The sequence below is a fragment of the Dromiciops gliroides genome, chromosome 2 (assembly GCF_019393635.1).
Source record: "Dromiciops gliroides isolate mDroGli1 chromosome 2, mDroGli1.pri, whole genome shotgun sequence".
In the NCBI taxonomy this organism is placed as follows: Eukaryota; Metazoa; Chordata; class Mammalia; order Microbiotheria; family Microbiotheriidae; genus Dromiciops; species Dromiciops gliroides.
This window is the reverse complement of record NC_057862.1, coordinates 386,032,946-386,045,552: the sequence shown is the minus strand read 5'-3', so window position 1 is coordinate 386,045,552 and position 12,607 is coordinate 386,032,946.

The window sequence follows — 12,607 nt, the reverse complement described above, 5'->3', positions numbered from 1 at the left end:
CACATTTTTGCCAAATTTGAAACCAAGGGGGTATTAAGTCCAATTTAGAGAAGAATGGAATAAGTAACATCTAATAACATCTTTCCTAGCATAGTGCTTGGCACATGGTAGGGAGGCACTTACAAAATTCTTATTGATTAACTAATCTGTCTATAATTCTCACTTTACAGTTGATCAAATGATTGATAGCACACCTTTGGGACTCAGTAGTCCCATTCAGAAAACCTGGAAGAATCATTTTATGACATTACACACTGTGTCATCACAAACTTTTCTTGCAAATGCCTAGCTTGCACAACTCAAACAAGAAAATTTTACTTATAGGAAGAAGAAAACAAATAGATGTCACAGAAGAATTCAAGAAAAATGACAACTGTCTCCTGAGAAACCTTATCCCCCCAAACCAGTATAGCTCCAATAACCTTGGGTCCATATACAGTAAAACTCTCAGCTGATTTATAATTTCTCAAAGTGGGGGTCCTCCTATTGTTCTCTGAAGTTCCCAAAAGATGGAATCAGCAACCAGCTTCAGTGGCCCTACACACCATAATTCCTCTATCCATGTTGCACTATAGCTGTATTTCAGGTGTTGCTAGCTTATATGTGTGTGTACACACATATAGACTAGTAACAAACACATGGGCAATATACATATGTGTGTGCATGTGTACATGTGTATATAGGTATAATATATACATGTATATATGTGTAAATACTAGCTATACATAACATGTGTGTTATATGTATGTTCCCACTTCGATTTTGTGGTCCCTGTCCCTATACTGAAGAGTGGGAACATTATACAGTTTCCCTGTATACACAAGAGATACACAGTTCTCCCTGCATTGCAAGTCTAATACATTACCAGGAAATGGTACCACATTATCACTCACTGGGGATCTGGCCTCACCAGTGTTTAGTCTCACAGAATTTCACTCAAGGGGTAAGAGGATACCCCATGCTTTTCATCACTAGGTAGGTCTCTGTCATTGTTATGTGTAATTCAAGATTCTAAATGTGGATTCTAATCTGTTCCCCCAGTTTTGAGGGAAACTGACTAAAATCACTGATAAAACGAGTTTAGGTTTTTAAGGGTTTATTGAAAAATAGAAAGAAAAAGATTGAGAACAGAATTCCAACAGTCTGGCATTCCTGTCTTTCCTCAAATTTCCTGTGAAGTCCTCTGCCGCCACCACCACCATCAAGTCAGGACCCCAAAAGAGCTAGAGCTCTCCGCACAGGCTCTCTTTCCTCCTTCCTGTCTCCTCCCAGAAAATAGGAGGCTCCTCAAGTTGATTGGCTGGTAGCCTTGATAGACAGCACCCATGAGCAAACGTCATTTCCTGCCACATGGCCTTGCCCTCTGAGGCATTTTCCTCATGGCAGAGCTTTCCCACAGCAAGTCTCTAGTAGGTGGCATCATTCCAATCATTACAGTTACTAGGTTGAGACCCTGATTCCACAACCTGATGTTCTCTTACCCTTACTTCTCCCTTAAAGTTTGTCTCCTGTTGAAATGAGCATTCCCAAAAGGTCAAGAAGCTTGAAGAAGTGCCCAACTTTCTTCTCAGTTGCCTCCACTTCATTTATGTCAGGGTTAATTCATTCACATTATTCAGGACTGTTTCCTGATTCACCAAAGGCAAAGAGGACAGGAAAGTTGACCATTCAACAAACATTTCAATAAGTCTAACTGTTGGGAAATTTTTCCTAATAGAAAACCTAAATTTCTCTATTTTATGTATTCCTGTCATAGCTCCTGGTTCTATTCTCTGGAGTCATGTGGGAAAAAAATTATTCCCCTGTCTATGTGAGAGGTCTTCAAATATTTGAAGACAGAATGTCTTGTCTTCTCCAGGTTAGAGATCCCAAATGCAGTTTTTTTAAAAAATGTATCTGTGTGACCCTGGATAAGTCACTTAACCTTCATTGCCCCCCACACACAAAATTTTTTTTTTATTACAAGCTTTTATTTTTCTCTTCTTTCCACTCTTTCCTTCCAATTGAAGAGAGGAAAAATCCCATTCTTAATAAATATGCATAGTCCAGCAAACAAATGAACACATTGGACATGTCCAAAAGTGTATGGCTCATTCTTTATTTTAAGTCCAACCCCTTTATGGAAGGATGTGGATAACATCTTTAGTCCTCAGGACTTATGGCTTATCATTGCATTGATAACATTCTAGAGTTTTTTCAAAGGTGTTTTTCATTATGATGTTGTTATTGTATAAAATGTTCAGTTTTGCTCACTTCACTGTATCAAGTTAATAGAGATATCACTAGTTTCCTCTGAAACTGTCCATTTAATTGTTTCTTATGGTACAATAATAGTCTATTATATCAATATGCCATAATTTGTTTAGCCATTCTCCAATATATAGGAAACTCCAGCTTTTGGCTACTACAGAAAGAACTGCTATAAAAACTTTTGTACAACAAAAGTTGAGAACTATCTTTACATGTAACAGGAAAAAAATAAAATACTTTATTAATTAAAAAAAAAGATTTCATTCTAACCATAAAAAAAACCCCACTTTTGTACATATGAGTCCTTTTCATCTTCCCTTGATCTCTTTGGATTACAAAGCTAATTGTGGTATTACTAGGTCAAAGAGTACACATAGATTATTGAATTTGGAGGCATAGTTCCAAATTGCTTTCCAGAATGGTCAGACCAATTCATGGCTCCATCAATAGTGAATTAAAGTGACTATTTCCCCACAGCCTTTCAAACATTTGTCATTTTACATTTTGTCAACATTGCCAATCTGAAGTAAAACCTCAGAGTTGCTTTCATGTGGATTTCTCTTATTATTAGTGATTTGGATAATTTTATATGATTGTTGATAAATTTAATTTCTTCCTTACAAAAGAGCTTATTGGGGGCTAGCTAGGTGGCACAGTGGATAAAGCACCAGCCCTGGATTCACGAGGACCTGAGTTCAAATACGGCCTCAGACACTTGACACTTACTAGCTGTGTGACCCTGGGCAAGTCACTTAACCCTCATTGCCCCACTCCACCCCACCCCCAAAAAAAAGAAAGAAAAAAGAAAAGAACCTTTGGTATCATCTGACAATTTATCAATTAGAGAATGGCACTTATTCTTACAAATTTCAATCAGTCCTTTATATATTTTGGAAATGAAACCCTTAGAAAAATGCTACAAAGATTTCCCCCAAACATCTGTTTCCCTTCTAATTTTAGCTGTGTTGGTTTTGTTTATACATAATCTTTTTAATTTTATTCAATAAAATTCTTCATTTTACCTTCTGTGATCCTCTCTCCCTTGTTTGGTTATGAGCTATTCTTTTATCCATAGATATGAAAGGTAATTTCTTCTTTGCTCCTCTAATTTGGTTATGATATTATCTTTTATGTCTAAGTCATTTATCCATTTGTAATTTCCTTGATATATAGTATGTGAGGTGTTGGTTTATACATAATTGTTACCAAACTACTTTCTCCCTTTTCTGGCTGTTTTTGCAGATAGTGAAGTTTTCTGGTCTTTAGGTCTATTGAACATTATACTGTTGTGCTTTTTTTCCTTTTGCATGTAGTGTATTTAATCTGTTTCACTGATTGACCTTTTCTTTTTTTTAACCAGTACCAAATCATTTTAATGCTTACTGCTTCGTAGTTTGTTGTTGTTGTTGTTGTTGATCCTTCATTTTTGAATACCAGTGACTTCAGGGGTAATGTCCTGACTTGTACATGCATTGGATTTAAATGAGGCAGAGTTGACAAAATTGTCAGTTTGAGATCTGATACTGATAGACTTACCCATTCCTACCTTCTTTCTCACTTTTTTTCATTATTACCCCTTAATTTTTGGCCCTTTGGTCCTGTATGCAAATTTTGTCATTATTTTTCTAGCTCTGTCCAATAATCCTTTGGGAGTTTTATTGGTAGGGCACTAAATAATTGAACTAATCTATGTAGTATTGTCATTTTAATTATATTGAAATGACCTAATCACTAGCAATTAATATTTCTCTAGTTATTTAGAACTTTTTTTTGCAAAGAATGATTTGTAGCTAGATTCACATATGTCTTGGTAGATAGATTCTCAAGTATTTTATAACTTCCATCATAATTTTGAATGGAATTTCTCTTTTTACCTCTTTCTGGTAGATTTTGTTGCTAATATGCTGATAAATTATGTAGATTTATTTTATATCCTGCAACTTTGCTGAACTTATTGTTTTAGCTGATTCTCTATAGTGTTCTAAATAAATCAATACATCATTGAAAAAATCAATAGTTTTGTTTTCCCTTTGCCTATGTTTATTCCCTTGATTTCTCTTTCTTGCACCATTGCTATAATGAGCATTTCTAGGACTATGTTAAATGGCAGTGTGGTGATATTGCATATCCTTGCTTTACCCTTGACCTTACTGGAAAGGCCTCTAACTTTTCTCTATTACATATAGAATTGCTTTTAGATTTAGAAAAATACTATTTCCCATATTAAGTTAGATCTATTCTTATGCTTTCTATTTTTAAAAAATTTTGTAAATGACTTTTTCAGCATCTATGATCTAATCATTTGGTTTGTTATTTTTTATTACTTATAACATAGTTTATTTTATTTATACTCTCCTTTAAGTTGAATAAATTCTGCAATCCTCATATAAATCCAGTCTGAACACAGTGTATTTTTTTTTTTGTGAGGCAATTGGGGTTAAGTGACTTGCCCAGGGTCACACAGCTAGTAAGTGTTAAGTGTCTGAGGCCGGATTTGAACTCAGGTCCTCCTGACTCCAGGGCCGGTGCTCTATCCACTGTGCCACCTAGCTGCCCCACAGTGTATTTTCAATATGCTTTTGTAACCTTTTCATGAATGTGTCATTTATTTTCTGCATTAATATTTATTAGGTATATTGGTCTATTGTCTTTATCTCTCCCTGTTAAATATTGAGACTATATCTATATAATAGAAAGAGACTAGAAAAAGCTTTTTTTTTTTTTTTTAAGTGGGGCAATGAGGGTTAAATTACTTGCCCAGGATCACACAGCTAGTGTCAAGTGTCTGAGGCCAGATTTGAACTGTAATGATTGGAATGATGCCACCTGCTGGAGACTTACTGTAGAAAAGCTCCACCATGAGGTAAAGGTCTCTGAGGGCAAGACCATGAGTCTTTTCTTTGGCATCAGGAAGTGACGCTTGCTTGTGGGAGGAAGAAGGGGGAGCCTGGCCCTCTGATTCACTCTCTTTCCTGTGGACTCTGGTGGAGAGTGGAGCTAGGAATGCTCTCTCCCTTTAATAGATAGGAATCTAGGCCTTTCTCTCTCTCTTTACCAAATTCTTATTCTCCTTAATAAATGCTTAAAAGTCTAACTCTTGCTAAAGCTTATAATTTATTGGTGACCACTCATTGGAAATTTTAGACAGACTAGGTAGAATTTTAGCCTTAACAGAACTCAGGTACTCCTGAATCCAGGGCCGATGCTTTATCTACTGCTCCACTTAGCTGCCCCTAGAAAGGGCTTTTCTTTTCCTATTATTGGAATTAGTTGTTCTTTGGTTATTTCATAAAATCCTCTTATAAATCTAGTTGGTTCCGGATTTTTTTTTCCTTTGGAAATTCATTTGTGCTCATTTAATTTCTTTTTCTGATATCAGGTTATTTGAATAATCTATTTCTTCTCTTCTCAATTTGAATATTTTACACTTTTGTAAGTATTCATTTATTTCTTCTAAGTTATAAGTTTTATTAGCCTATAATTAGGCAAAACAGCTTCTGATAATTTCCTTTATTTCCTCTTCAATTATTGTGAATGTTACTTTTCCACTTTTGATACTAGCATTTTTGTTTTCCTCTCTATTTTAAAAAATCAGATTAACTATTCTATTCTATATTTTTAAAAATTTCCTGATTTCATTTATCAATTCAATGTTTTTTCATTTAAATTTTATTTATTTTTATTTTTGAATGTTCAGCATAGTTACTTTGTTGTTTAGTTAGGAGGTTTTGATTTGTGGTTGTTCAGGTTTTTTCTTTATTCTTTTTTTTTTTAACCTGGTACATTTTAAAGCTTTACTAGGAGTGTTTGCTGAGTGTTTGAACAATATTATGCATCTTAACACATCACCTTTTTTTATCAACAATCCCCTTCCCAAACTCCCTCAATTCCTATCTGTTCCTTGAGATGCCCAACTTTACCTCCAAGCTTATAGATTTTCTAACACATAGTGAAGCAAAGAAAGAAAAGAGAGCCAATCAGCATTGGATGGATAAAAAGGAATTTGTTATAACATAGTGGTTTTTCTATTATAACATTCCTCTTTCCCTGGGTACTCCACTGGCACTCCTGTCTGAAGGATATTGCTTTAAAATACTTTACCTAGTATTTAATACAAATTCCTCATTAGACATTAGCCTATCCTCAGGGAAAAGTTCAGATCACCCATTCAAACCTATAATCCTTCCTAGAGACTTTTTTTTAAGCAGAAGAGATTATATATTTTGAAATGAAAGGTTTGCTCCATTTGTTAAAGAATTATGAGCATCAGGAAGCAGAGAAGAGGTACTTTTTTTTTTCTTTGCTATGAACCCTTCCTAGGCTATTTAGTTATACTAGGAAGGTTACAAGCTAAGAAAATGCTGAAAAAGTAATTACACTAAAATACCATATCATCTACATATATTGACTATCATCAAAGTAATGACTCATGTCCATAAAGAGAAATGCCTATACTTTTCTTCCTATAATACAATTAAAGAAGAAATTCAGGAGGAATTTGAGTACATATAAATCTGCAACTGGGTTCTACAGATCTGAATGTGATAAGTACAGAAAACTAACAAATTGATCCTATACTTAAAATGCTTAGAAAGGAAGCAGAGAAGGAAAAAAACAATGAAAAGAGGTTAGTAACCAAGATTAAAGTCATACACAGATCAATACAACTGAAAATAATAAAAAAAGATTGAAACCATAAATAAACTGGAAGCTAAGAATTTTTTTAACTAAAAAAGTGATAAATAATTAGCAAGTCTAATTTTTTTAAAAGAAGGGAAATGGCTGGGATAAAAAAAATATTTGTATCAAAGATCCCTAATAAGGGTACAATATCAAAATTTATAGGAAACTAACACCTATGTAATACCAAATAACAAAAATACATAACTCAATAGATAAATGATCAAAAGCTATGAACAGTTCTCAGAAGAATTCTAGACTATTTAGTTATGTGGAAAAGAATGTTACAAGTCACTAAGAAGAAAAGTGTAAAACAAAACAGCTCTGAAGCTTCACCTCACATTCAGCAAATTGGGAAAGATGATGAAAGATGGAAAGTCAAAATTGGAATAATTGTGGCAAGATGGGGGATACTAAGTATATTTTGTTGTTGTTGTTAGTTCTGTCATGGGGTGCAGAGCACCCCAGAAGTTCTCTGGGGCACACCAAGGAATCTTCTCCTTGAGAAACTAAACCAGAGGACAGATAACGCCTAGTGAGATAAGCTGAACCAAACCAGACTGAGCTAGCTTCGGATTCCTACCCTTCATTCTGGTCTCCCTTACACTGGGGAGATAAATTTGGGTGTGGCTGTGAACTCTGTGTTCTGAAGAGGGATCTGTAGCCACCCCTCACCCAATTCCTCTAGTCACTACCAGTGGGGGATGGTCCTCTCTCACTAAAGGAACTTTTCACAGGCAGATGGTCCACCTCCATCAGGCCTCTATAAAAGTACTTTCCAGTCTCCTATTAGAGGAGATTTGGTACCTCTGAGCCATGTGCTTTATGCCAAATCTCCCCATGAAAAGTCCAAGGATTTCTTTCATGGTTTCCCTCCCCCCCCCCACCCTTCCCTTCCCTTGCTCCTAAATAAACTATCACCTTATTCTAACTACGTTTTGTGTGCAAGAGGGTGTAATTCTTTAAAGAGGAATTCCTAAGAACCCCAACCCCTAACCAACCCATACCCCATTTCCCACCATATCAGTTCCTTTTTCTAAAGTTTTTGTTTGCTATGTTTTGCATGACTGCACCTGTATAACTTATATTGAATTGCTTGAGTTCTTAAGGGGGGATAGGGAAGAAGGAAGAGAATTTGGAACACAACATTTTTAAAAATCGATGTTACAATTTGTTTTTCCATGTAAGATGGGGAAAATTCCAAATAAATATTTTTTTTTTAAATGGGGGATACTAATCCACTAGGGTAAAACTAAAAATGGGTTCAACCATTCTGGAATTATGCAAATAAAGTGACTAAAATGTCCCTACCCTTTGACCCAGAGTTCCCATCATAAGACATCTAGCCCAAGGAGGTCAATTACCAAAAGAAAGACTACATATATACCAAAATATTTATAGCAATGATCACTCCAAATAATGCCATAGGAAAATGCCCAGAGCAGCAAAACTCACAGAAGAATGTGCTGAAATCTTCTTCTAACCAAGAACGGCTTGGAAGGTCACAAGGAGGGAGCTGCTGTGCTGATACAGGAGTCAAGCCCAACCCCACAGTCACCCTGACACAGATCCAGTCCCAGAAAGGCCTCACCAGAGAAGCAGACCCCCAGAGCCTCTGAATCAGCTATAAGCACCAGTGTCGTCTGGAACTAAGTTCACAGTCTGGTGAGTGGGCTGAGCCCTGGGCAGGGGAGAGACTACAGGGGTCTATGCTGGTGCTAAGGCAGAACTTGTATTTTACATCCCTGCTGAGAACTAAGAGGTAGGCTTGAGTAGCTGTAGCCCAGGTGGGGGAGGGGCACAGGCTCATCGGAGCTAACAACCACAACACACAAAGCTGGTTGATTGGCAAGTTGGTCTGGGGTCATCTAAGGACCAGGGAATAGGCCAGGCAAGTGAAGACCCTGATTCTCCCTAAATCATACCACCTGGGACTTCTTAAGCTTGGGATACTGCAGCCTGGAAACAGTGCCCCACTTTAAGGAGCTAAAAGGCAAGTAAAAGAAAGGCAAGATGAGCCGACAGAGAAAGGTGAGAACCATGGAAAGTTTCTTCAGTAACAAGAAAGACTAAAGGGCACCCTCAGAGGAAGATGTCAACATCAGGGCCCCTATATCTAAAGCTTCCAAGAAAAATATGAATTGGTCTCAGACCATAGAGGTGCTCAAAAAGGACTTTGAAGATAAAGTTAGCAAGGTAGAGGAAAAAATGGAAAGAGAAATGAGGGGGATACAGGAAAGACAAAAAAAAGTCAACAGCTTGAAAAGTCAAATTGGCCAAATGGAAAAGGAGGTACAAAAGCTCTCTGATGAAAATAATTGCCTAATAATTAGGATTGAACAAATGGAAGCCAGTGACTTTATGAGAAACCAAGACACAATAAAGCAAATCCAAATGAATAAAAAAATAGAGGGCAATGTGAAATATCTTCTGGGAAAAACTGCTGACCTGGAAAATAGGTCCAGGAGAGATAATTTGAAAATTATTGGTCTACCTGAAAACCATGATCAAGGAAAGAGCTTAGACATCATCTTCCAATAAATTGGCAGGGAAAATTGCCCTGAAATTCTAGAAGAAGAAGCTAAAATAGAAGTTGAAAGAATCCACCGATCATCTCCAGAAAGAGATCCCAAAAGGAAAACTTCTAGGAATATTATAGCCAAATTCCAGAGCTCTCAGGTCAAGGAGAAAATATTACAAGCAGCCAAAAAGAAAGAATTCAAGTACTGTGGAGCCCCAGTCGGGATAGCACAAGATCTAGCAGCTTCTACATTAAAGGACCAGAGGGCATGGAATATGATATTCCAGAGGGCAAAGGAACTGGGATTACAACCAAGAATCACTTACCCAGCAAAACTCAGCATAATCTTTCAGCGGAAAAAATGGGACTTTAATGAAAAAGAAGACTTTCAGATATTTGTGATGAAAAGACCTGAACTGAATGTCAAATTTGACTTTCAAATACAAGACCCTTAGAGAACCATAAAAAACTGGAGCTGGGGGCCATACCTGGGGTCATACAGTGGGCAACTGTCTTGTGTCTGAGGCCGGGTTTTGGCTGGGATCTCCCTGGGTCCAGGGGTGATGCTTTGTCCACTGTGTCACTTAGCTAGGTGATGACATCTTTGGGGTTGGAATGAGGGGTGAGGGGAATTCGCTGGGGGAGGGGGAGGGGGAGGGGGAGGGGCAGAGGTGAAGTCCTACATGAAAGAAGTAGGAAGGGGCTTATGGAGTGGGGGAGGAGATGAGAGAGGAGCAGGGCAGTAAATGAATTTTACACTCATCAGAAAAGGCTCAAAGACCTTAAATTCATCAGAGCTGCCTCAAGGAGGGACTAACAGACACACTCAACTGGGTTGAGTAATCTATTTAATCTGGGCAGTAAATGAGCCTAACACTCATCAGAATTGGCTCAAAGACCTCAATCTCATTAGAATTGGCTCTGGGAGGGAATAATGTACACACTCAATTGGGTGGAGTAATCTCTCTAACCCTGCAGGAAAATAGGAGGGGAAGGGGATAAAGAGAGAGGGGCAAAAGAAGGAAGAGCAGAGTGGGGGAGGGGATAGACAGAAGCAAATCCCTTTCAAAGAGTGATAGGATGAAAGAAGATGGATAATAGTATAAATATCATGGGGAAGGAAACAGTTAACAATAGTAATCAAAATATTTATAGCAAAACTTTTTGTAATAGCAATGAACTGGAGTTCAATTAGATGCTAATTGATTGGAAAGAAACAAACAAGTTATGATATATGAATATAATGGAATATTACTGTGCTCTAAGAAATGCTGAATGAAGAAGCTTGAACTGATGCAAAGTGTGCTGAACTAGGAAATACACCATGACTACAACAATGGAAATAGCAATAGAAACTGAATATTTCAAAATTGTAATGAGCAATCTTGGCCTCAAAGAAAAGACATAAGAAGGCTCATTAACTTCTTTGCAGAGGTGGGGAAATATCAGTGTCAAACACTGTATATAATATCAGACTTTTTCAATATACTGGCCAGTTTTCTTTTTTTTTCTTTATTAGATATGACCCTTTAGGAGTGGCTTAGAGGAGGGATCCATTGGGAAGTGAAAGTGATGTAAAAACACAGATGTCAATAGAATATATTTTTTAAAATTTTAAACTAAAAAAAAAGAACATAGGGACAAGGATAACAAACATAAGCCAGGTGCCTGGAATAATAATTTACATGAAAAAATTGTTTAGGGGCAGCTAGGTGGCACAGTGGATAAAGCACCAGCCCTGGATTCAGGAGTACCTGAGTTCAAATCCGGCCTCAGACACTTGACACTTACTAGCTGTGCGACCCTGGGCAAGTCACTTAACCCCTATTGCCCCGCAAAAAAAAAAAAAAAAAATCTTTAAAAAATTGTTTAATTTACCATCTATTATATTCATGTGCTCCCAGAGTGATATTAGACTAACCATTGCCAGAGATACTCAGGGCAATGGAATTATTTATGACAAACAGGCAGACTTCTACCTAGAGTCTGAAGAATCCATGGCATTGAACTTGTCTTTGTTGTAAAGGGCACTAGGAAGAAGATATGGAGAAACTATCTTGGCCAAGCCACATGGAGGGTTGAACTGAATTGGGGTGTCAGGGATGAACTCTGCCCCTGAGAACCCTGTTCTCATTCCCCAAGACTTTTAAAGATTGCTGCTGCAAATAATGGTTAAAGACCAAAGCCAGAGGCTGCTGGAAATTGGTTGGGTAAGACTAAATGGGGCAAGTCATAAGATCATAAATTTAGAGCTAGAAGGGCCCTCAAAGGTGATATAACCCAATCTTTTCATTTTGCAGGTGGGCAACCTGAAGCCAAGGAAGATTAAATATGTTGCCCATGGCCATGTGTGTAGTAAGTTTCAAAGGGGATTTGAACCCAGTTCAAATTATTCTAGAGTCAGTGCTCTTTTTACTTTATCATGCCTTCACATTTCCCCAACCATGCCTTCACTTTTCCCCATTCCCTTTAGAAGGAGCTCAGCCCCAAACTTCTATGTCCAGGGTAACCCAAATTTAAAGCCTGAAGTATTTTGCAAGTGACTGCTTAGGAGTGACTCCAAATTGATGGAGATAGTAATGACTACGAGCTGTGTACCTATATGAGGAATGGAAGCTGATGTGGAAGCTTAGGAGAGGAGACATCATTTTTTCCCATTCCATCTTTTTGAAAAGCACACATATTTCAGATTCTCTTCAGGGAGAGACCCATGGAAAGAAAGAAAAGACTTGGGAAAGCAGCATAAATGTCAAGAAGCTAGTCCTTCAACTATATCCCTGATTTCCAGCTTACTTCCCTAGATATTTCAAAGAATTCTCCCCTGGGTGAGACTGGGGATGCTCGGCTGAATTGAGATATCTTAATCCCAATGGGAAAGCTCATTCACTCAGCATTTGGGGGTATATTTTAATTTGTATAACTTCTTTAATTTCACTATTTAGTACTTGTGATGGTCTTTTGTGGAACTAGCATTTGATGGAAAAGAGTCAAATTAAAGGGTCTAAGTTTAGAATATCATCCCTCTTTAAAGGAGAGCAGCCAGAAAAGCAGCTTAAAACTAAAGATTGTGCCCCTAGACCAGTAATATTTCGGAGAGCAGAAAGAGTATAGTATCTCCTCTAAAAGAAATATAGAGAGGCCCCTTCTCTTCAAGAC